At 35.3% G+C, this 23,198-nt stretch overlaps 1 long non-coding RNA gene across 4 annotated transcripts; it reads left to right on the plus strand.

Annotated features, from left to right (window-relative positions):
* The first annotated feature begins 520 nt into the window (after window positions 1-520).
* LOC149782726 (uncharacterized) lies at window positions 521-18,240 on the plus strand. Of its 4 annotated transcripts, none has more exons than XR_016414435.1 (5): window positions 521-780; window positions 1,985-2,259; window positions 4,565-4,622; window positions 14,410-14,685; window positions 16,967-18,240. It is a non-coding gene; the product is annotated as an uncharacterized LOC149782726 (long non-coding RNA). The 4 variants fall into 4 exon arrangements; XR_016414434.1 differs by having other exon boundaries at window positions 527-780; window positions 1,985-2,238; XR_016414432.1 differs by lacking the exons at window positions 521-780; window positions 1,985-2,259; window positions 4,565-4,622 and adding an exon at window positions 13,009-13,197.
* The last annotated feature ends 4,958 nt before the right edge of the window (window positions 18,241-23,198 follow it).

The following is a 23,198-nucleotide window of genomic DNA, read 5'->3' on the forward strand; positions in this document are numbered from 1 at the left end:
GACACATCTACACTCTCTCCACGGTTACCCTACGATTACTCCAATTCATTCATTTTGAACGTTGTCGCATGCCATACATGTATGTACTTTTCCATTGACGCATTAAGTGCCACCTCAACCCGTTATGTGTATCCAGATCTAGCGAACACGACAAGCTAAATATATCAGCAGATCAGGAAAAGAACTTCATTTTGGGTCAACAGCCTTAGAAGAGGAGGAACCGTCCGAGTTGAATGGTACACAGCATATAGGACACATGCAAGAGTTGCCATTTTATTTATTAATTATTTCGATTTTAATAGCGGTTCAGTTCTGTCAAATATTATCTACTGAGAGAGTTTAAACAGCATTTAACAAAGCACTGCCTTTGGTAAGTACTGACATTATTTCAAATGGAACTGCTTACATTTTATCATTCAAAGCTCTTATCAAGTGTTCTTTTCATCTGTCTAGAAGTGAAGTTTGTAATGCGATTAATATGTGCATGTAACTTGGTTGGTATGGTACTGACATTTGAATATCACAGCATGACTCACTCACCGTATACGTAATCGGATAAAAATAGGTTCGAACTATATAAACAGGCTTCGCTATTTCATTTGGATATACTGAAATGAAACTGTTACACTAGTAGGATAGTAGTATTCTGTATCAAACATATATTGTGCTTTTAATGTTCAGGGTACATAATTTATATAATGTGAAGGAAAATATTAAGCTAAAAAGTGTATTTTACATATAGGTAGATGTGAAATTTGATTCATACCCATTGCATCTAAGGTATGTACTAAATTTGAAAGGTTCGTGACCTTCATATACAAACATATTTGGCAGGTATTCCATGAAGGAATATATCCATTCACACGTCCTTCTATCCTCCAACCAATCCACACAAATACCTATCTACCAACCAACCTACCTACCTACCTACCTACCTACATAGGTTCTTTACTGGACTGATTACATGGACGGGTCATGCAAGGCGGTGAAGGTGGAACCCGTCGCGATATCCACCTCACCCCCGTCCAAAGTAAAAGAAAGGAACCAACACAAAGACTGACATATTTTTAAACTTATTACATAGAAACAATTAGATTTCAGGAATTCCTGAAGCTTTGCCTGCCGTCCCACCCCCACTCTATTGGAGATCCCGTCATACATACACTTTATCTAATTTGCTTTTGTCCCTTAAATATACTTCCGGATCATCCATTGCATATATATCTTTCAGAAGGGTATATTGCTCGTTTGTTTGGTGATAGTTTAATTGATGGCTTGGATTAGTTTTGATTTACGGAACAGCAGCACAATTAGGCTATTTAATACAGAGTCTATATTCTCTGTGTTGAAGATGAAACTGCAGAATCAAGATCCGGATTATGCAATTGCAGATCTGGGGACCAATCCGGTAGCCTAGTGGTCAGAGCGTCCGCCTCGAATGCTGGAGCTCGTAGGTTCGCGCCCGGGTCGAGTCATACCAAAATCTTATACAGATGGTACAGAAAGCTGCAGTGATTGGAGCTCATCATTAAGAGGTTACCGTTAGGACAGGTCGGCCTGGTGTCCAGATAATATTACTTGGTGGGTCATAATGCTACATTGTCTATGGCATGATGCCCCTGTGCAGGACATCACCACAAACTGTCACACTGCAGACATCGGAGCGATATGACTAAACGAAGTGTCAAAACTGCGTCAGAAATCCAACACACACACATATACACAGAGATCTATGTCCATGACGTTTTCAGCTGGATCTGAAACGCTAGACTATGTAATGGTATTCATCCAGTTTACTTGTTCCCTTTGCTGGTGATATGAGACTGTTGATAGCATATAGTGGATGCCATATGCATTTACGCGTTTTTATTTCTGGTAGATCTTCATTACCGTATTTGTACTATTAACATTCCGTGGCGTTAACGTCTTATTTTGTCTGGTAGAACTTCATTGCCGTACCTGATTAATATTATTTTCATTTTAGGACACAAGAGTAAAAAGGATGATTGGAGAACACGTAGCCTCTTTGTTGTGCATAGTTGTGTTCATTGCAGTCTGTGTTTTAGCGGCCTTTGTTGCTAAAGTGCGCGTCTGGAAACTAAGATTTCATAAAAGATTCGAGAAAGATCACAGGCAAGCAGTGAGTGATACCCAAGAGGAAGGAATGGCTACCACAGGTTCCGAAATCGAATCGCTTGGGCATACTCTTCCAGAGGCGGTGACAGCTTCAGTTTAACGGTATGATCACACCAATATGACGTATGCATTTTATATTTAATGATTTATATTTAATTAACTGGAAACTGTGCATTGATGTTTTGGAATAATGTTCCAGGCATTATATGCATTATATCCCACTTACGAAATAAATGGTATATTTCAACATAACCCAATCTTCGCTACCTTGAGGTGCCGATAACAATATATATACCTTGTCGTAACAAACAGACATTGTTGTGCTTTGGGTCTGTGAATTTCATTGAATGCGGCGGCAAGAAACCGCATCCAATGAAAATCAAGTTGTTCAAATTTGAACATTGTTCCTATGTGATCGACACAAGGGGAGCACATAACTTGAATGGACTAATAAATAAGCAATTTTCCAGTGCCTGTCCGTGTTTGCACAAGTACCTCTCACTCAAATACACTTGTAATGGCTTCTCTCTGGTACAGTCATACTTTCGATGTTAAATTTACAAAAGCATCCGTTTTAGGTTAATTTCCTCCACCGTTTCGGCCGATGTACAATGCATCACGAGATTGTTTAGTTGGCATTACATAATAAGGTAGGCAACTCATGAAATCCAATAGATGTCGTTGTAGTACGTAAATGTATTGCACTCATTGTTTATCTTGACCATTGTGAAAGATTGTTCAAGTGATCACGAAAATGGGGACGTGTTTCGACTGTTCGTGCGCTATGCTCGCAGTATGAGATCAAAGTAGTTCAGTTTCAAGGTCACTTGTGAGGTAGGATGGTTATCTTTTACCATATTTCTACAGTGGAAAACACAATCATACACGTATATGAATGTGCTAAATTTGTTGTCTCGTCTTTTAAAAATGATATTGTTCCATTGCGACCCAACGGAGATATTGTTTTCTTGATTGTAAATGAGGTTATCTAGGTTGACCTGGAGATAATTTCTTCGCGATATCAGTTACAACATTTTTCGACGGGACTTTTAAAAATCGTATATTTATGGTAAACAATAAACGTGTATTATTATAATTAATTTACACTTCACACAGCAGTGTTATAGCTAGTTTGCCGATTTGTCAGAATGAGGTACAAAGCAGCGAGGAAATATTATACTTTTATACCTGTCCAATGAGTTGGTAACCCACGTTATGGAAAATTTTAACTCTCCAACAGAGAAAATCAGGACACATTCTGAAGAACACATTAACATTGGATGGAAAATGAAAGATGACTTCTTCAGTGACCGCTCCTGCTCCGTGACTCTACTGCCTTGTGACTCTACTTTTGTACCTACCTACATCCATTCATGCACCTGTAACAATATACATGGATACATGGTACATACTATTTTATCTGTTTATCTGGATAGAACCTGTGGCCTAAGTGGTTAGAGCGTCCGCCTCGGATTCGGGAGCTCGTGGGTTCGAGCCCAGGCCGAGTCATACCGAAGACTTAGAAAAATGCTACTTGCAGCTGCCTCGCCAGGTGCCCAGCATTAAGAGGTTAGTGTCAGGCCTGGTTGGCCTGTTGCCAGGATAATGTGACTGTGTGGGACATGATGCCACATGAATGCGGATTGATGCCCTAATTCTAGGCATCACTATAAAATGCCACGATGCAGATACCGTAGAGATATTACTAAAATCATTAAAGCTACATTGAACACACACACACACACACACACAGACACACACACACACACACACACGCTGTTTCACCGGCAGGTAGTTATGATTTCAGTGGTTGTAAAGAAAAGGAAATAGTGATTATTAAAAATCAGAAAATGTGTCAATCTTGCGATTCAGATGTTGCTTATATTTACCTGTAATGATTATATTATATAAGGTTGCTATCTTACAAGAAAACGTGCTTATGTGAAAAATATATTATTTAGATATAATTTTTTAAAAAAATGTTAGAAACAATTAGCTTTTAATTATTTTGCAAAGATTTTAAAACACAATGACCGTATGCCATAATATAACAAAAAGCGAGAGTATATTTAAAATGATACTCATTGTATTAGGCATAATATATATATATATATATATATATATATATATATATATATATAACATGAACTTAAATCAAAGGAGGAGGAACATTAAAGTGGTATTATTTGTTCTCAAAGAAACCGTAAGATGAAGGTATTGCGTAATTTTGTATTGATAATCATATACCTTACGTTGCTTTTGCATAATTCCATTGGTTCAATATAATTTTTCATTTATTCAAATTCATTAAAATATTGAATATATCTTCGATAATCTTAAAGGGCTTGTCAGAAATACAATGCTGTTTACTTATAACGGTAATCGCTTAAAGAAACGAGTATTACATTTAATAGTTGTTATCTTCCAGTTTTCAAGAGGAATTCGTAACAGCTGAGGGTTCTGGAATACACCAAAGAACAATTATGGTGAATGGTATTCTTTGATATAAATGCTAATGATGTCTGGAAAAGGAAATAAGATATTTGGATTGTTTAAACTTTTTGCAACTAAACGCCAATGTACAGATGTTAAAACACTCCTTTTCATTTTTAATATAATCAATTTACAAAATGTTATATATTTTTCTAGAAATATGTAGTTATTAGTATATAGATTAATTAGGCAAACATCAAATTAGTTTCCCGAAGTATATTCTCCAAGTTAGCAAATATACTTCGAAAGCTGCTGTATCCGGAGAATTATATGGCAAAAATGTGTTTAAGTATTGCAAATTCATGTCACAGATGGGTAACAGTTTGGATGTGATAAATCAGTACATTTAACAACGCCAGTCTTACTCCATGTATTCTTAATGAATGTTGTTGTACACGTACGTTATACATATACCATGATTTTCTACATATAGAACGTATACATACAATAACTTTCATTAAAAATAAGCGAAGGCGATAGGCCCATACATTCAAAACAACACACCTAGATTTACAATTACATGGATCACAGTGGCCTAGTGGTTACAGCGTCCGCACCGGATGCGGGAGGTCGTGGGTTTGAACACCGGCCCAGTCATACCAAAGACTTTTAAAAATGGTACTAACAGATGCCTCGCTTGGCGCTCAGCATTAAGCGCTTAGTGGTAGCACTGGTCGGCCTGGTGTATCACTGGGTGGGACGTCGTGCTATATGTCTTGGGTCATGATGCCCCAGTGATAGATATCACTTTAAACTACCACTGCAGACATCGTAGCGCTATGACTTTAAAATTATTAAAGCTACGTTAAAATAATTTAAACCACAAAGCACATGAATTAAGGATGGTTTTGTTAACTGAACTGATATATCACAAACCAATCATAATACTGTCATGGGCAAATTATTAATGAGAGAATATATGACACCATCTAGTCACTTTTATATATTTAATCAGCCTAATATAGTTTTTTTTTTAAAATTCAGACTAATTCTTTTATAATATTTTTCCTCTATTCATCTTTAAACTTTAAAATATTTGCTATAAAGTCGAAAATCAATGAGAGAAAAATAGGTTCTTTAGTCTTTAGCTTGTTAATCACTATTAGATTTTCATTCAAAATCTTCCGTGATTAATTTGGTTTTGCAAATAATTTTGTTATGCTGTCTTGTTATCATCAGCGTCTTTGCAGATACATTGTGCTACTAGCATTTTCTATTGTTCTTCCATATATTGCATTACTCGTAAGACTGAAAAGAACGGCCACATGGTAAATTTTCCATTGTGTATCGTTATACTGCCCTAATAGAAAGATTGAAAAGAAAGGCCTCATAGTAAATATTCCATTGTTTATCAATACGCTGCATTAATTGTAAGATTGGAAAGAATGGCCTCATGGTAAATTTTCCAATGTTTATCTTTATACTGCCCTAATAGTAAGAATGAACGAAAGGCCTCATAGTAAATTTTCCATTGTTTATCAATACGCTGCATTAATCTGGAAAGAATGGCCTCATGTTAAATTGTTCAGTGTTGATATATATACGCTGCCTTAATTCTACGACTGACAAGAATGGCCAAGTGGTAAATTTGTATTGTTTATCAATATGCTGCCTTAATCGTAAGACTGAAAAGAATTGCCACGTGGTAAATTTTCCATTGTTTGTCTATATAATGCCTTAAACGTAAGACTAAAATGAATGGCCACGTGGTAAATATTCCATTCTTTGTCTATATACTATCTTAATCGTAAGACTGAAAAAGATGACCTCATGGTAAATTTTCCATTGTTTATCTATCTACAGCCTTAATCGTAATACTGAAAAGAATGACCTCATGATACATTTTCCATGGTTTATCTATCTACTGCCTTAAACATGAGGCTCAAATCAATTGCTACGTGGTAAATTTTCCATTGTTTATCTATCTACTGCCTTAATCGTAATACTGAAAAGAATGACCTCTTGATACATTTTCCATTGTTTATCTATCTACTGCCTTACATGTAAGACTGAAAAAAATGACCTCTTGATAAATTTTCTCTTGTTTATCTATCTACTGCCTTAAACATGTGGCTGAAATCAATTGCTACGTGGTAAATTTTCCATTGTTTATCTATCTACAGCCTTAATCGTAATACTGAAAAGAATGACCTCATGATAAATTTTCCATGGTTTATCTATCTACTGCCTTAAACGTAAGGCTGAAATGAATTGCCAGGTGTTAAATTTTCCATTGTTTATCGATCTACTGTCTTAAAAGTCCGACTGAAAAAAATGACCACCTGGTTAATTTCCCATTGTTATTTATACACACCATTGTACATAAGATTGAATGGAATAGCCATATAGTATCAACTTATGTTTTATGAACCGTTTTAACCAGGATATTTCGTTTAAGTTTTCTTTCGGCGTAATTTCATTACTAGTAAAATTAATTTTACACATAATTTAACTTTGATCTACTTGTTCTCATTCATCAAATTCAACTTACATTCATTTGTCACACTCAAAGAATCAATTTAGAAAACTCTAAAACATTTATATACCACCCATTTTTAGTGTTTCCTCAAATACACGCGTATCAATATTTGTCCAGTTTCAATTTGTAACTGATATATTTTGAACTGCTTTTTCATGAGAAAGATGGTAATACAATACAATGGGCTGTTTCTAAATAGTTGGAACATGCCAACTAAAATAAAATACATTTGTTACTAAATAAAATCACGACCATTAGCAACGCATTTACATTACATGTTTCCAAATTTATTTATATGTGACATATAGTTAATGCCTTATGTGTAGACTTATCTTCTTTTGTCACATCTTTTGGTTCCTTGTCTCCAGGTCATGTATGTGAAGATTTATCTATATCAACGCCTTATACCATATTAATAGCAACAACCTCCCGCCTACCCAGCCCTGTGATTGCCTATGACAATTTACAAACCTCAGATTAAAATCGCCTATTAGAACTTAAAACAATATAATTGCAGAGAGCTTCCCGCACTCGAATACACTTTTCTTTGCCAAAGAAGGCATATGGCAAGCTTTACAAGCAAATATTAAGAATTTATTGCATTTCGCTTCGATAACACTTTCCAGCAGCTGTTAAATGTCAGTGTCAAGTGACGAGCAGAGGATCACACTAAATGTACACGAGTTGGCTTTTGAAAGATTGAAATGATGAGAAACAAGAACAGCGAATGATATAAAAACACGTGGTTTAAATAGCATCAACCATTTTTTTAAATTATAAAAACAAAATGATCATGACAAGCTCCTTAGATAACTGCCATGACCCATTCTAATGCTTTCTAATGCTCTACGATATATTACTTCATAAAATCAAGTACTCTTGGTAAACGAAGATGAGGCTGTGTATTATGTCGTGGTTATGAGGCTACTGAAAGAAAGCTTCGAGCTACCTAAAAGTGAAATCCGCTGATATGATGACAGAAGGAACGTAAATTGGAATTACAATCATTAGATGATCATGGTTGGGTATTTATCGATGTGTCAATTCATATCGAAGGGTTCTATACCACTCATGGGTGATTCGGCCAATCCAATCCCTACTCAAGTTTTAAGGGACTCATGAGCTTCTCAGAGTCTTTTATTATCAGGTACTTTGCCTTTTTCTGAGAATTCGTCTTCTAATTCAGGAAGTAGTGTGTAGCTTTGTCAGTGTTCCTCTCCATTGTGTAAATTTATCCTCAGACTTAGTCTCAGGACTTGTGATAATTGGAACAGTCCCTTCTTTACCCATTCATGGATTCATTTAATATTAGGCAATGATCTAGCTGGAGATAAGATTGAGGATAATACACTTGCAACTCACAAGCCTTGTTTGGATCAGAAGGCTGATCGTATTGGAAATGAAAGGCCTCATTTATACCCAGGTTGTGCAGTTATTATAGATATGGTAACGAATGCTCTTGAGAATGATATTGAATAAAGTATTCTTTAGCTGAGATATGTATTGGTCGGACTTTTAATAAGGTCATTTGCACTTCTCGTTTGGATTAATTAGAGGATATTTACCATAGTAATCCTCTTTCTACTACCCTTTATCTTTATTCTTATCAGGGTGACAAACGACAATCACTTGTCATCAAACAGGAAAAACAACCCTTAGATCTTTTGTTAGTTTCAAAGTGGCATTAGTGAAAGAGAATCCATAGAGGTACCCGTTTGTTATTTCGTTGGCAATTGGATTCTTACAAGAAAATGGAGACCACCTGAGGCACCCGCTGGTGATGAGTGGTCGTGGTCAGTGAACTATCAAATTGTAGTTCCAAAAAACGTTCAGACAGGCAATTCTTAGTCTAGCCCATGAACTCCTTTGGCTGATCATTTAGGGATTAATAAGACTTATCACAAGATCTTGAAGAACTTCTATTAGCCAAAAATTAAAAAATCTGTAAATACTACAGATCTTATCACACTTGACAAATGGAAGGAAAACCCAGCCAGAAGATACCTCAGGCTTATCTGCAACCAATTCCTGCATTTGACGAACCGTTTAACAGAATAATGGTAGAATGTCTCGGTCCCTTACCTACGATCAAGTGAGGTAACCAATATTTGCTGAACACAATGTTTGAGTCAACAAGATTCCCAAAGGCAATTCCTTTGAGAAATGTTCAAAAGAAAACGTTAGTAAAAGCTTTCATAACGTGTTATACTCAAGTTGGCCTTCTTATATCGGTAAAACATGATCAAAGGTCAAATTATATGTCTGGAATATTCCAGCAAGTTATGCACAAAATAAGCATCCAACAATTCATGTCTTCTGCCTATCAACCTGAGAGTGGAGGGGCTTTAAAAACAATTTCATCAAACTTTCAACAATATGATTCGGTCATATTGTTTTGATACAGGTAATTATGAAGAAAGCGTTCATTTACTATTGCTTTCTGTTAGGGAATCAGTGCAAGGAAATCTTTATTATTCGGTCGCACTGAACTAGTTTTTGTGCGTGGACCGTTGAAGTTGTTTAAAGAGAAATTTCATTCTAATGAAGATGCCGAGATTAATATCTTTTCGATAATGTTTCCAAATTTAAGTACAAGTTGTCAAAGGATTTTAAGGTCGCACAAACTACGCAGCACTGTACTCAGTCAAATATGAGCTTAATGTATGATACAAATATAAAGGAAAGGAGTTTTAAACATGGTGATAGAGTACTGGCTGTCTTACCAGTACCACAAAATCCTCTTCATGGTAAGCATTATGGGCCTTACACAGTTGGAAAAAAGTACATGATTCAAATTAAATCATAAATACTCCTGGGAGGCCCAAAACAAAAACAAATGTACCATATAAATATGTCAAAAGAGTAGGCTGATAGAGATAGCCAGGTTAAGCATCCAATTCGTTTAGTTGTACCTGTCCCACACACTAAGGATAAAAGCGACGGTATGCAATCGGACTCAGTTTACTTTGGGGTAACAAATCTTCGGAATGCAGCAAGTTTTAATCATCAGACCAGAAACGTTCACATCTGCAGCAACAAGAAAAGAATGAACTAAAGCAGTGATTACTTCAATATAAGCGCTTATTTCCGGATGTTCATACAAGAAAAAATAAAATCTACCGTGACCTTAGGGGCCCCGAGTGGCCGAGTGGTCTAAAGCGCTCTCCGTTATGGATCACTGCCATCGCACCTCTGTCTGAGTGGGTTCGAGTCTAGGATTCGGCCAATGTGGTTATGTGAGAAAACTTACCAGTAGCTTCTCGTGAGTCGGTGGTTCTTCCTGGGGTTTTCCCGGGTTATTCCTCCACCATTAATACTGGCCGCCATGAATAGCCTATCGTGTGCTGAAAATGGCGTTAATCCCAACAACAACAACAACAACTACCGTGACCTTGAAATTATAAAATTCACACCTGTGAAAGAACACCCGTACATGATGAATCCATTCAAGCAGGAATGTTTGAAAAAAGAAATTCAGAATTTGCTAGAGAATGATTTCATAGAAACGAGTAAAAGTGACTGCAGTTCCGCATGTATACTTGTTCCTAAAACAGATAATACTTTCCGCTGCACATTGATTATAAATAGATGAAAAGTTTTATTAAAATAGATTCATTTCCATTACGAGGAATCGATAAAATTTGAAATGCAAAGTATGTCAACACATTTGACCTTCTGAAAGGATTTTGGCAAATTACATTCACGGAAAGGGTAAAGTAAATTTCGGCATTCGTGACTCCAGATGGACTTTATCAATATAAAGTGATGCCGTTTGTGATGAAAGGTTCGCCTAGAACGTTTCAACGTTTAATGAATATTGATTACATCAGGTCTAGACAATCGAGATGCTTACATCGATGATGTCGTCATCTACAAAGACACATTGAAAGACCATTTAGCGACAATTCGGAAATTTTTTGACAGATTTAATGGTGGAAGTTAGACAATTAATTTATTAGAAAGTGTGTTTTGCTTTGTTTGTGATGCATTTCTAGGACATATAGTGGGAATATGACAAGTTAAACCTATAGATGCTAAGGAGAAAGCTATCCCTGAACACTATCAGAAATTTTGTTCCAATTTTGTCATAATTGCTGAGTTCCTGACAAATTTACTGAGCTAAGAAACCAAAAGTTTGATTGGTCTGAAAAATATCAGGAGGCTTTTGATAAGTTAAAGGCCATACTTAAGAGTGCACCAGTTCGTACAGCTCCTACTTTCAGTCATTGCTTGAAGAAATTAAAAATGCAGCAGAGAAATTATTCCACAATAGAGAAGGAATGTTATCTTTGATTCTAGCATTACAAGTCTTTGAAGTCTACATTAGTTCAGCTCCTTCTCCGATTATTGTGATCTGTGATCACAAGCCCCTTAATTTCATCAGCAGGATGAAAAAGAAATCAGAGATCATTAAGGTGGAGTTTGATGTTGCAGGATTATAATGTTGAAATTAGGCACATGAAAGGGAAAGACAATTTAATCGCAGATGCACATTCACGTGTATAGAAATATATTTTTTCATGTATACTTTGTGACATACATAAGATTGCGTCTTATGTAATTTATATTTACCAGATGTTTTTTTTTTACTTTTAATAAAAAGAAAACTTTATTGCACAACTCTTTCTTTTTCTTCATGCGGGGAAGTGCTATGTATATTAATTTAATTGTTTGTTTGTTAGTTTTACTTTGTTTTAAGTTTCATTACATGCTACTGTAATGTAGCATTGTATGCAGGATCTGACCTTCTCCAAAACCGAGTTCTTTTCTGCTAGACCTGATAAAACTTTTTGTCATTGCATGTAAGGAACTAACACGTAGCTAAATTGTTCTCTCTGTATATGGACGTAATATCAAAATCTTTATTAATCAAAAAAGGTAATATGTTTATATGAATTAGGGCTTTGGAATTTTCTAAGTGAATTTTACAGGTCATGATTTTGATTTGGTTAGCATCGGTATCACACCAGAAGGCTATTTTCCATTAGGTAATATTTGTTTTAAGAAAATGTTAATTGTCACCTGAGATCAAACAGAAAACTATATAATATTGTAATTGCGAGGACTGGGTCGTTCGTACTTTAACATCTAGCACGTTCGATTTGTATTGTGTTGTGATGAGTTGCACTGAATTTTATCTTCTTCAAATTATTGAATTCGAGTGATTATTTTCTCTGCAATGACATAAGTGATGTGATAAAGTTCTTGGATAGAAACATATACTGGAATTTATACTGAACTCAAACCTTGAATTACTGTTATTCAACAAAACACTGTTGACATATCTACACTCTCTCCAAACTTACGCTATGATTGCTCCAGTTCATTCATTTTGAACGCTTGCTCATGCCATACATAAGACTGATTTATTTTTCCATTGACGCATTAAGTACCACCTCAACCAGTTGTGTGTATCCAGATCTAGCGAACGTGACAAGCTAAATGTATCAACAGATCAGGAAAAGAACTTCATTTTGGGTCAACAGCCTTAGAAGAGGAGGAACCGTCTGAGTTGAATGGTACACAGAATAGAGGGCACATGCCAGAGTTGCCGTTTAAATTATTAATTCTTTTGTTTTTAAAAGCGGTTATGTCAAATATTCTCTACGGAGAGAGTTGAAATAGCACCATTTACATCTTTAACAGAGCACTACCTTTGATATGTACTGAAATTATTTCAAATACAAATACTTACCTTTAATCATTTAAAGCTCTTATCAAGTGTTCTTTTGATCTGTTTATAAGAGTAATTTGTTATGCGATTAAGATATGCAAGTAACGGGGTTGGTATGGTACTGTCATTTGAATATCACAGCATGACTCACTCACCGTATACGTAATCGGATAAAAATAGGTCCGAACTATATAAACAGGCTTCGCTATCTGAGTTGGATATACTGAAATGAAACTGTTATACTAGTAGAATAGCAGAATTCTGTATCAAACATATAGTGTGATTTTCATGTTCAGGGTACATAATTGATATACTGTCAAGGAAAATATTAAGCTAAAAAGTGTATTTTACACATAGGTAGATGTGAAATTTGATTCATGCCCATTACATCTAAGGAGTGTAGTAAATTTGAAAGGTTTGTGACCTTCATATACGAACATATTTGGCAGGTATTCCATGAAGGAATCTCTCCATCCAAACGTCCGTTTATCCTCCAACCAATCCACACCTATACCAATCTACCAACCTACCTACCTACCTACCTACCTCCCTATATAGGTTGTTTACTCGACTGATTACATGGACGTGTCATGCAAGGGGGTGAGGGTGGAAGCCGTAGCGATATCAACCACGCCCTCCAAAGAAAGAGAAAGGATCCCCAAAAAAGCAGAGTTTTTTTTTAAATTATTACAATGAAACACTAACAATTCAGGAGCTCCTGGAGGTTTGCTCCCCGATCCCACACCCACCCCTACTGGAGATACCGTCATACATATTATTTATCTAATTTGCTTATGTCCCTTAAATATACTTCCGGATCATCCATTCTATTGATATCTTTCAGAAGGATATATTGCTTGTTTGTTAGATGATAGGTTAATTGATGCTCTGGATTAGTTTTGTGTTTTATGGAATAGCAACAAAATTAGGCTATTTAGTACAGAGTCTATATTCTCTGTGTTAATGATAATCCAAGAAACTGCAGAGTCCAGATCCGATTATGCTATTGCAGATATAGGGACCGCTCCGGTAGCGTAGTGGTCAGAGCGTCTGCCTCGAATGCTGGAGCTCGTAGGTTCGCGTCCTGGGAGAGTAATACCCAAATCTTATACCGATGGTACAGAAAGCTGCCTTTCTTGGCGCTCATCATTAAGAGGTTAGAGTAAGGACTGGTCGGCATGGTGTCAGGATAATGTTACTTGATGGGTAATGATGCTACATTGTCTGTGACATGATGATCCTGTGCAAGACATCGCCATAAACTTTCACACTGCAGACGTCGGAGCGATATGACAAAAAAATATTTGTCAAAACTGCGTCAGAAATCCAACACACACACATACACACACAGATATATGTCCATGACGTTTTCAGCTGGATCTGAAATGCGCGACTATGGACTGAAACACGCGACTATGTAATGGTATTCACCCCGTTTAGTTGTTCTCTTTGCTGGTGATATGAGTATGTGGATAGCATATAGTGGATGCCATATGCATTTACTTGTTTTTATGTCTGGTAGATCTTCGTCACCCTTTTTTGACTATTAACATTTTATGGTGTTGACATATTATTATGTCTGGTAAAACTTCATTGCCCTATCTGATTAATACTATTTTCATTTCAGGACACAAGAGTAAAAAAGGATGGTTGGAGAACACGTAGCCTCTTTGTTGTGCATAGTTGTGTTCATTGCAGTCTGTGTTTTAGCGGTCTTTGTTGCTAAAGTGCGCGTCCGGAAACCAAGATTTCATAAAACATTTGAGAAAGATCACAGGCAAGCAGTGAATGATATCCAAGAGGTAGGAATGGCTACCGCAAGTTCCGAAATCGAATCGCTTGGGCATACTCTTCCAGAGGCGGTGACAGCTTCAGTTTAACGGAATGATCACACCAATATGACGTATGTATTTTATATTTAATGATTTATATTTAATTAACTGGAAACTATGCATTGATGTTTTGGAATAATGTTCCAGGCATTATATGCATTATATCCCACTTACGAAATAAATGGTATATTTCAACATAACCCAATCTTCGCTACCTTGAGGTGCCGATAACAATATATATACCTTGTCGTAACAAGCAGACATTGTTGTGCTTTGGGTCTGTGAATTTCATTGAATGCGGCGGCAAGAAACCGCATCCAATGAAATCAAGTTGTTCAAATTTGAACATTGTTCCTATGTGATCGACACAAGGGGAGCACAGAACTTGAATGGACTAATAAATAAGCAATTTTCCAGTGCCTGTCCGTGTTTGCACAAGTACCTCTCACTCAAATACACTTGTAATGGCTTCTCTCTGGTACAGTCATACTTTCAATGTTAAATTTACAAAAAGCATCCGTTTTAGGTTAATTTCCTCCACCGTTTCGGCCGATGTACAATGCATCACGAGATTGTTTCGTTGGCATTACATAATAAGGTAGGCAACTCATGAAATCCAATAGATGTCGTTGTAGTACGTAAATATATTGCACTCATTGTTTATCTTGACCATTGTAAAAGATTGTTCAAGTGATGACGAAAATGGGGAAGTGTTTCGATTGTTCGTGCGCTATGCTCGCAGTATGAGATCAAAGTAGTTCACTTACAGTTTCAAGGTCTCTTGTGAGGTAGGATAGAGTTATCTTTTACCATATTTCTACAGTGGAAAACACAATCATACACGAATATGAATGTGCTAAATTTGTTGTCTCGTCTTTTAAAAATGATATTGTTCCCTTGCATCCCAACGGGGAGATATCGTTTTCTTGATTGTAAATGAGGTTATCTAGGTTGACCTGGAGATAATTTCTTCGCGATATCACTTACAAATGTTTTCGACGGGACTGTTAAAAATCGTATATTTATGGCAAACAATAAACGTGTATTATTATAATTAATTTACACTTCACACAGCTGTTATAATTAGTTTGCCGATTAGTCAGAATACCTGTGCAATGAGATGGTAACCCACGTTATGGAAAATCTTACCACTCCAACAGAGAAAATTAGGACACATTCTGAAGAACGCATTAACATTGGATGGAAAATTAAAGATGACTTCTTCAGTGACTGCTCCTGCTCCGTGACTTTACTGCCTTGTGACTCTACTTTTGTACCTACCTACATCCATTCATGCACCTGCTACAATATACATGGATACATGGTACATACTATTTTATCTGATTATCTGGACAGAACCGGTGGCCTAAGTGGTTAGAGCGTCCGCCTCGGATTCGGGAGCTCGTGGGTTCGAGCCCAGGCCGAGTCATACCGAAGACTTATAAAAATGCTACTTGCAGCTGCCTCGCTAGGTGCCCAGCATTAAGAGGTTAGTGTCAAGACTGGTTGGCCTGTTGCCAGGATAATGTGACTATATGGGACATGATGCCACATGTATGCGGATTGATGCCCTAATGCTAGGTATCACTATAAAATGCCACGCTGCAGATTCCGTAGAAATATTACTAATTAAAATCGTTAAAGCTACATTAAACACTCATACACACACACACGCTGTTTCACGGGAAGGTATTTATGATTCCAACGGTTGTAAGGAGAAGGAAATATTGATCATTAAAATTCAGAAACTGTGTCAATATTGCGATTCAGATCTTGCTTATATTTATCTGTAATGATTATATTTTTAAGGATGCTATCTTACAAGAAAACGTACTTACGTGAAAAATGTATTATATAGATATAAATTTAAAAAATGTCAGAACAATTAGTTTTTAATTATTTTGTAAAGATTTTAAAACACAATGAACGTATACCATTATATAATGAAAAGCGATAGTAATATATATATATATATATATATATATATATATATATATATATATATATATATATATATATATATAATAATACTCATGGTATTAGGTATAATAGATAATACGAAAAACATGAACATAAATCAATGGAAAAGGAACATTAAAGTGGTATTATTTGTTCTCAAAGAAAACAAAAGATGAAGGTATTGCGTAATTTCGTCCTGATAATCATATACTTTACGTTATTTTATGTATAATTCCACTGGGTCAATACACTTTTTCATTTATTGAAATCCATTAAATTATTGAATATATCTTCGATAATCTTAAAGGGCTTGTCAGAATTAAAATGCTGTTTACTCATAATGGTAATGGCTTAAAGAAACGAGGATTTAATTTAATATTTGTTATCTTCCAGTTTTAAAGAGGAATTCGTAACAGCTGAGGGACCTGGAATAAAGCAAAGAACAATTATGATGAATGGTATTCTTTGATACAAATGCTAATGATATCTGGAAAAGGAAATAAGATGTTGGATTGTTTAAACGTTTTGCAACTAAACGGCAATGTACAGATGTTAAAATACTCCTTTTCATTTTTAATTACATCACTTTACAAAATGTTATTTATTGTTTTAGAAATATGTAGTGATTAGTATATAGATTAATTAGGAAAAGCTCAGATTAGTTTCCCGAAGTATAATGTCCAAGTTAGCAAGCATACTTCGAAAGCTGCTGTAATCGGAGAATTAGATGGCAAAAATGTGTTACGTACTGCAAATTCATGTCATAGAATGGTAACGGTTTGGATGTGATAAATCAGTTCAGTTAACAAAGCCAGTCTTGCTCCATGTATTCTTAATGAATGTTATTGTACATATACAATGTATATATACCATGATTTTCTACATATACAACATCTACATACAGCAACTTTCATAAAGAATAAGCGAAGGCGATATTCCCATACATTCAAAACAACACAGCTAGATTTATAATTACATGGATCACAGTGGCCTAGTGCTTAGAGCGTCCGCACCTGATGCGGGAGGTCGTGGGTTCGAACACCGACCGAGTCATACCAAAGACTTATAAAAATGGTACTAACAGCTGCCTCACTTGACGCTCATCATTAAGCGGTTAGTGTTAGGACTGGTCAACCTGGTTTCAGGATAACGTGACTAGGTGGGACATCATGCTACATGCCTGGGGCATGATGCCCCAGTGATATGTATCACTTTAAACTGCCACACTGCAGAGATCGTAGCGATATGACTTTAAAATTATTAAAGATACGTTAAAATAATCTAAACCATAATCCACATCGATCAAGGCTGGATTTGTTAACTAAATTGATATATCACAAACCAGTCATAATACTGTCATGGGCAAATTATTAATGAGAGAATATATGACACCATCTAATCCGTTTTATAGATTTATTCAGCCTAATATAGTTTTTTGTTTTTTTAAATTTTAAACTGACTAATTCTTTTATAATATTTTTCCTCTATTCATCTACAAACTTTACAATCTTTGCTATAAAGTGAAAAATCAAAGAGAGAGAAATTGGTTATTTATTCTTTAGCTTGTTAATCACAATTAGATTTTCATTCAAAATCTTTCGTGAAGAATTTGGTTTTCCAAATAATTTTGTTATGCTGTCTTATTGTCATAAAGGTCTTTGCAGATACATTGTGCTACTAGCATTTTCTATTGTTCTTCCACATACGGCATTACTCGTAAGATCGCAAAGAATGGCCACATAGTACCTTTTCCATTGTTTATCAATAGGTTACATTAATCGTAAGAATGAAAAGAATCTCCACGTGGTAAATTTTCCAATGTTTATCTTTATACTGCCATAATAGTAAGATTTGACGAAAGGCCTCATAGTAAATTTTCCATTGTTTATCAATAAACTGCATTAATCGTAACAATGAAAACAACAGCCTCATGGTAAATTTTTCATTGTTTATTTATATTGTGCCTTAATTCTAAGACTGACAAGAATGGCCACGTGCTAAATTTTCCATTGTTGATATATTGCTTTACTCGTAAAACTGGAATGAATCGCCACGTGGTAAAGTTTCTATTGTTTATCTATATACTGCCTTACACGTAAGACTGAAAAGAATGGCCTCATGGTAAATTTTTCATTGTTTATCTATTTGCTGCCTTAATTCTACGACTCACAAGAATGGCCACATGGTAAATTTTCATTGTTTATATACTGTTTTACTAGTAAGACTGAAAAGAATAATCACGTGGCAAATTTTCCATTGCTTTTCTATATACTGCCCTAATCGTAAGACTGAAAATAATGGCCAGATAAAATTATATATTGTTTATCTATCTGCTGTCTTAATTCTTAGACTGAAAAGAATGGTCTCATTGTAAATGTTTCATTGTTTGTTTATATAATGCCTTAAACGTAAGTCTGAAATAAATGGTAACGTGGTAAAGTTTTCATTGTTTGTCTATATAATGCCTTAAACGTAAGACTGAAATGAATGGCCACGTGGTAAATATTCCATTGTTTGTCTATATACTGCCTTAATCGTAAGACTGAAAAGAATGACCTCATGGTAAATTTTACATTGTTTATATATATACTGTCTTAAAAGAAAGACTGAAAAAATTACCACATGTTAAATTTTCCACCGTTTATCTCTAAACTGCCGTAATCGTAAGACTGAAAAGAATGACCTCATAGTAAATTTTACATTGTTTATCTACATACTGTCTTAAAAGTAAGGCTGAACAAATTACCACGTGGTTAATTTCCCAATATTGTTCTATACACACTAGTATACATAAGATTGAATGGAATAGCCACATAGCATCAACTTTCAATTTTAGTTTATGTTTTTTGAACGTTTTAACCAGGATATTTCGTTAAAGTTTTACTTTCGGCGTAATTTTATTACTGGTAAAATTAATTTTACAAATAATTTAAGAATGACCTACTTTTTCAAATTCGTTGATTTGTCACTCTCAAATAATCAATTTCTAAAACTCTAAAACATTTAGATACCACCCATCTTTAGTGTTTCTTCAAATAAACGCGTATCAATATTTGTCCAGTTTCAATTTGTAACTGATATATTTTGATCTGCATTTTCATTAGAAAGATCGTAATACAATAGAATGGGCTGTTTCTAAATAGTTGGAACCTGCCAACTAATATAAAATACATTTGTTACTAAATAAAATCACGACCATTAGCAATGCTTTTACATTTCAAGTTTCCAAATTTATTTACATGTGACATATAGACATATGGTTGATGTCTTGTGTTTAATGTTATCTTCTTTTGTCATACTTGCTGTGTATTAAAATTGGTTAACTAGTCTATTCATTTCATATGTTGTTTCGTCCAAGATATTTTTTAAAAAATGTTATAAATCGAATAATATGAATTTACCGCGCCTTCTATAATTTCATTGGTTGTAAATGATAACTTTTTAACATCGATAACTTTTTAAATATCGATATATTTTGTGGACTTCTTTTGGTTCCTTGTCTCCAGGTAATTGTGTGTGAAGATTTATCTATATCAACGCCTTTTACCATATTAATAGCAGTAACAACCCACCTATCCAGCCCTGTGATTTCCTATGAAATTTTACAAACCTCAGATTAAAATCACCAATTACAAGTTAAAACAATATAATTACAGAGAGCTTCCCGCACTCCAATACATTTTCCTTTTGCCAAAAACGCCATATGGTAAGCTTTACAAGCCAATATTCAGAATTTATTGCATTTCGCTTTGATAACATGTTCCAGCAGAGTTCAATGCCACACTAAATGTACATGAGTTGGTTTTTGAAAGATCAAGATGCGGAGAAACAAGAACAGCGAATGATATTACAACACGTGGTTTAAATAGCATCAACCATTTCTTGAAATTTAAAAAAATAATCATAACAAGCTCCTTAGATAACTGCCATGACCCACTCTAATGCTCTACGATATATTGCTGCATAAACTCGACTACCCTTGGTCAACGAAGATGAGGCAATGTATTTTGTCGTGGTTTAGAGGCTACTGAAGGAAAACTTCGAGCTACCGAAACGTGAAATCTGCTGATATGATGACAGAAGGAACGTAAATTGGAATTATAAGGATTAGATGATCATGGTTGGGTATTTATCGATGTGTCAATCCATATCGAAGGGTTCTATATCACTCATGGGTGATTCGGCCGATCCAATCCCTATTAAAGTTTTACGGGACACAGGAGCTTCTCAGTCTTTTATTATCAGGTGCTTTGCCTATTTCTGAGAATTCTTCTTCTAATGAGGGTGTTCTTAAACAGGACGTCGAGTGTAGTAAATTTGTCATCAGACTTAGTCTCAGTACCTGTGATAATTGCAACAGTCCATTCCTTGCCCATTTATGGCATTCATTTAATAATAGGCAATGCTCTAGCTGGAAATAAGATTGTGGTTAATACACTTGCAAATGACAAGTCTTGATTGGATCCGAAGGCTGGTCGTATTGGAAATGAAAGGCCACATTTATACCCAGGATGTGCAGTTATTATAGATATGGCAAAGAAAGCTCTTGAGAATGATTGTGATCAAGAAGTATTCCTTTAGCTGACAAAATTATTAGTCGGGCTTTTAATAGGGTCATTTTCACTTTTTTTGGATGAATTAAATGGTATTGGTCAGTGATCCTCTTTCTACTACCCATACTCTTTATACTTATCAGGGTGACAAGCGAGAATCACTTGTCATCAAACAGGAAGAGAATCATGAAATCTCTTGTTTGTTTTAAAGAGCCAGTAGTGAAATAGAAGGCACAGAACTACATGATTGTTTTACCATTAAAAATTGGATTCTTATAAGAAACTGGAGACCACCTGAGGCAGCCGCTGGTGACGAGTGGTCAGTGAACTATCAAATTGTAGTTCCAAAATCGTACAGACAGAAAATTCTTAGTCTAACCCATGAACTCCTTTGGCTGATAATGTAGGGATTAATTAGACTTATCACAAGATCTTGAAGAACTTGTATTACCCAAAAATTACAAGTGATGTTTGTAAATACTGCAGATCTTATCACACTTGACAAATGGATGGGAAACCCAATCAGAAGATACCTCAGGCTTATCTGCAACCTATTCCTGCATTTCACAAACCGTTTAACAGAATAATGGTAGAATGTCTCGGTCCCTTACCTACGATCAAGTGAGGTAACCAATATTTGCTGAACACAATGTTTGAGTCAACAAGATTCCCAAAGGCAATTCCTTTGAGAAATATTCAAACGAAAACGTTAGTAAAAGCTTTCATAAAGTGTTATACTCAATTTGGCTTTCTTATATCTGTAAAATATGATCAAAGGTCAAATTATATGTCTGGAATATTCCAGCAAGTTATGCACAAAATAAGCATCCAACAATTCAAGTCTTCTGCCTATCAACTTGAGAGTCGAGGGTCTTTAAAAACAATTTCATCAAACTTTAAAAAATATGACTCGGTCATATTGTTTTGATACAGGTAATTATGAAGGAATCAGTTCAAGGAAATCTTTATTATTCAGTCGCACTGAACTAGTTTTTTGTGCGTGGACCGTTGAAGTTGTTAAAAGAGAAACTTCATTCTAATGAAGATGCCAAGATTAATCTTCTCGATTATGTTTCCAAATTTAAGTATAAGTGGTCAAATATTGTGAGGTTGCACAAACTATTCTGCACTGTACTCAATCAAATATGAAATTAAGGTATGATAAAAAGTTATAAAGGAAAGCAGTCATCAGACCCGTGAGAGAGTTCTGGCTCTCTTGCCCGTACCACAAAATCCTCTTTATGAGAAGTATTATGGTTCTTACACAGTTGAAAAGAAAGTTAATTATTTAAATTATGTCATAAATGCTCCTGGGAGGCCCAAAACAAAAACAAATGTACCATATAAATATGTTAAAGGCGTATGTTGATATAGATAGCCAGGTTAATGATGCAATTATTTATTTGTACCTGTCCCACACCCTAAGGATAAAAGCGATGGAATGTAATCGAACTCTGTTTACTTTGGAGTAACAAATCTTCGGAATAGATAGAGGTTTACTAATCTGGACCAGAAACTTTCACATCTGCAGCAACAAGAAAAGAATGAATTAAAGCAGTGATTCATTGGATATGAGCACTTATTTCCAGATGTTCAACAAAGAGCAAATAAAATCAACCACGACATTGAAATTGTAAATTTCACACCTGTGAAAGTACACCCGTACAAGATGAATCCTCTCAAGCAGGAATGTTTGCCAAAGAAATTCAGTATTTGCTGGATAATGATTTCATAGAAACAAGTAAAAGTGACGGGAGTTCCCCAAGTCTAATTGTTCTTAAAGCAGACAAAACTTTCCACATTTCAATTCATTATAGAAAGGTGAGCAGTTTGAATAAATCGATTCATTTTAAACACCAGGAATCGATGACTGCATCGATAAAATTGAAAATGCAAAGTATGTCACAAAATTTGACCTTCTGAAATAATTTTGGCAAATTCCACTGTCGGAAAGGGTAAAGGAAATTTCGTCATTCGTGACTCCAGATGGACTTTATCAATATAAAGTGATGCCGTTTCTGATGAAAGGTTCGCCTAGTACTTTTCAACGTTTAATGAACATTGATTACATA

Source organism: Sinohyriopsis cumingii, chromosome 15, assembly GCF_028554795.1.
Source record: "Sinohyriopsis cumingii isolate HCF-2022 chromosome 15, ASM2855479v2, whole genome shotgun sequence".
Classification (NCBI taxonomy): Eukaryota; Metazoa; Mollusca; class Bivalvia; order Unionida; family Unionidae; genus Sinohyriopsis; species Sinohyriopsis cumingii.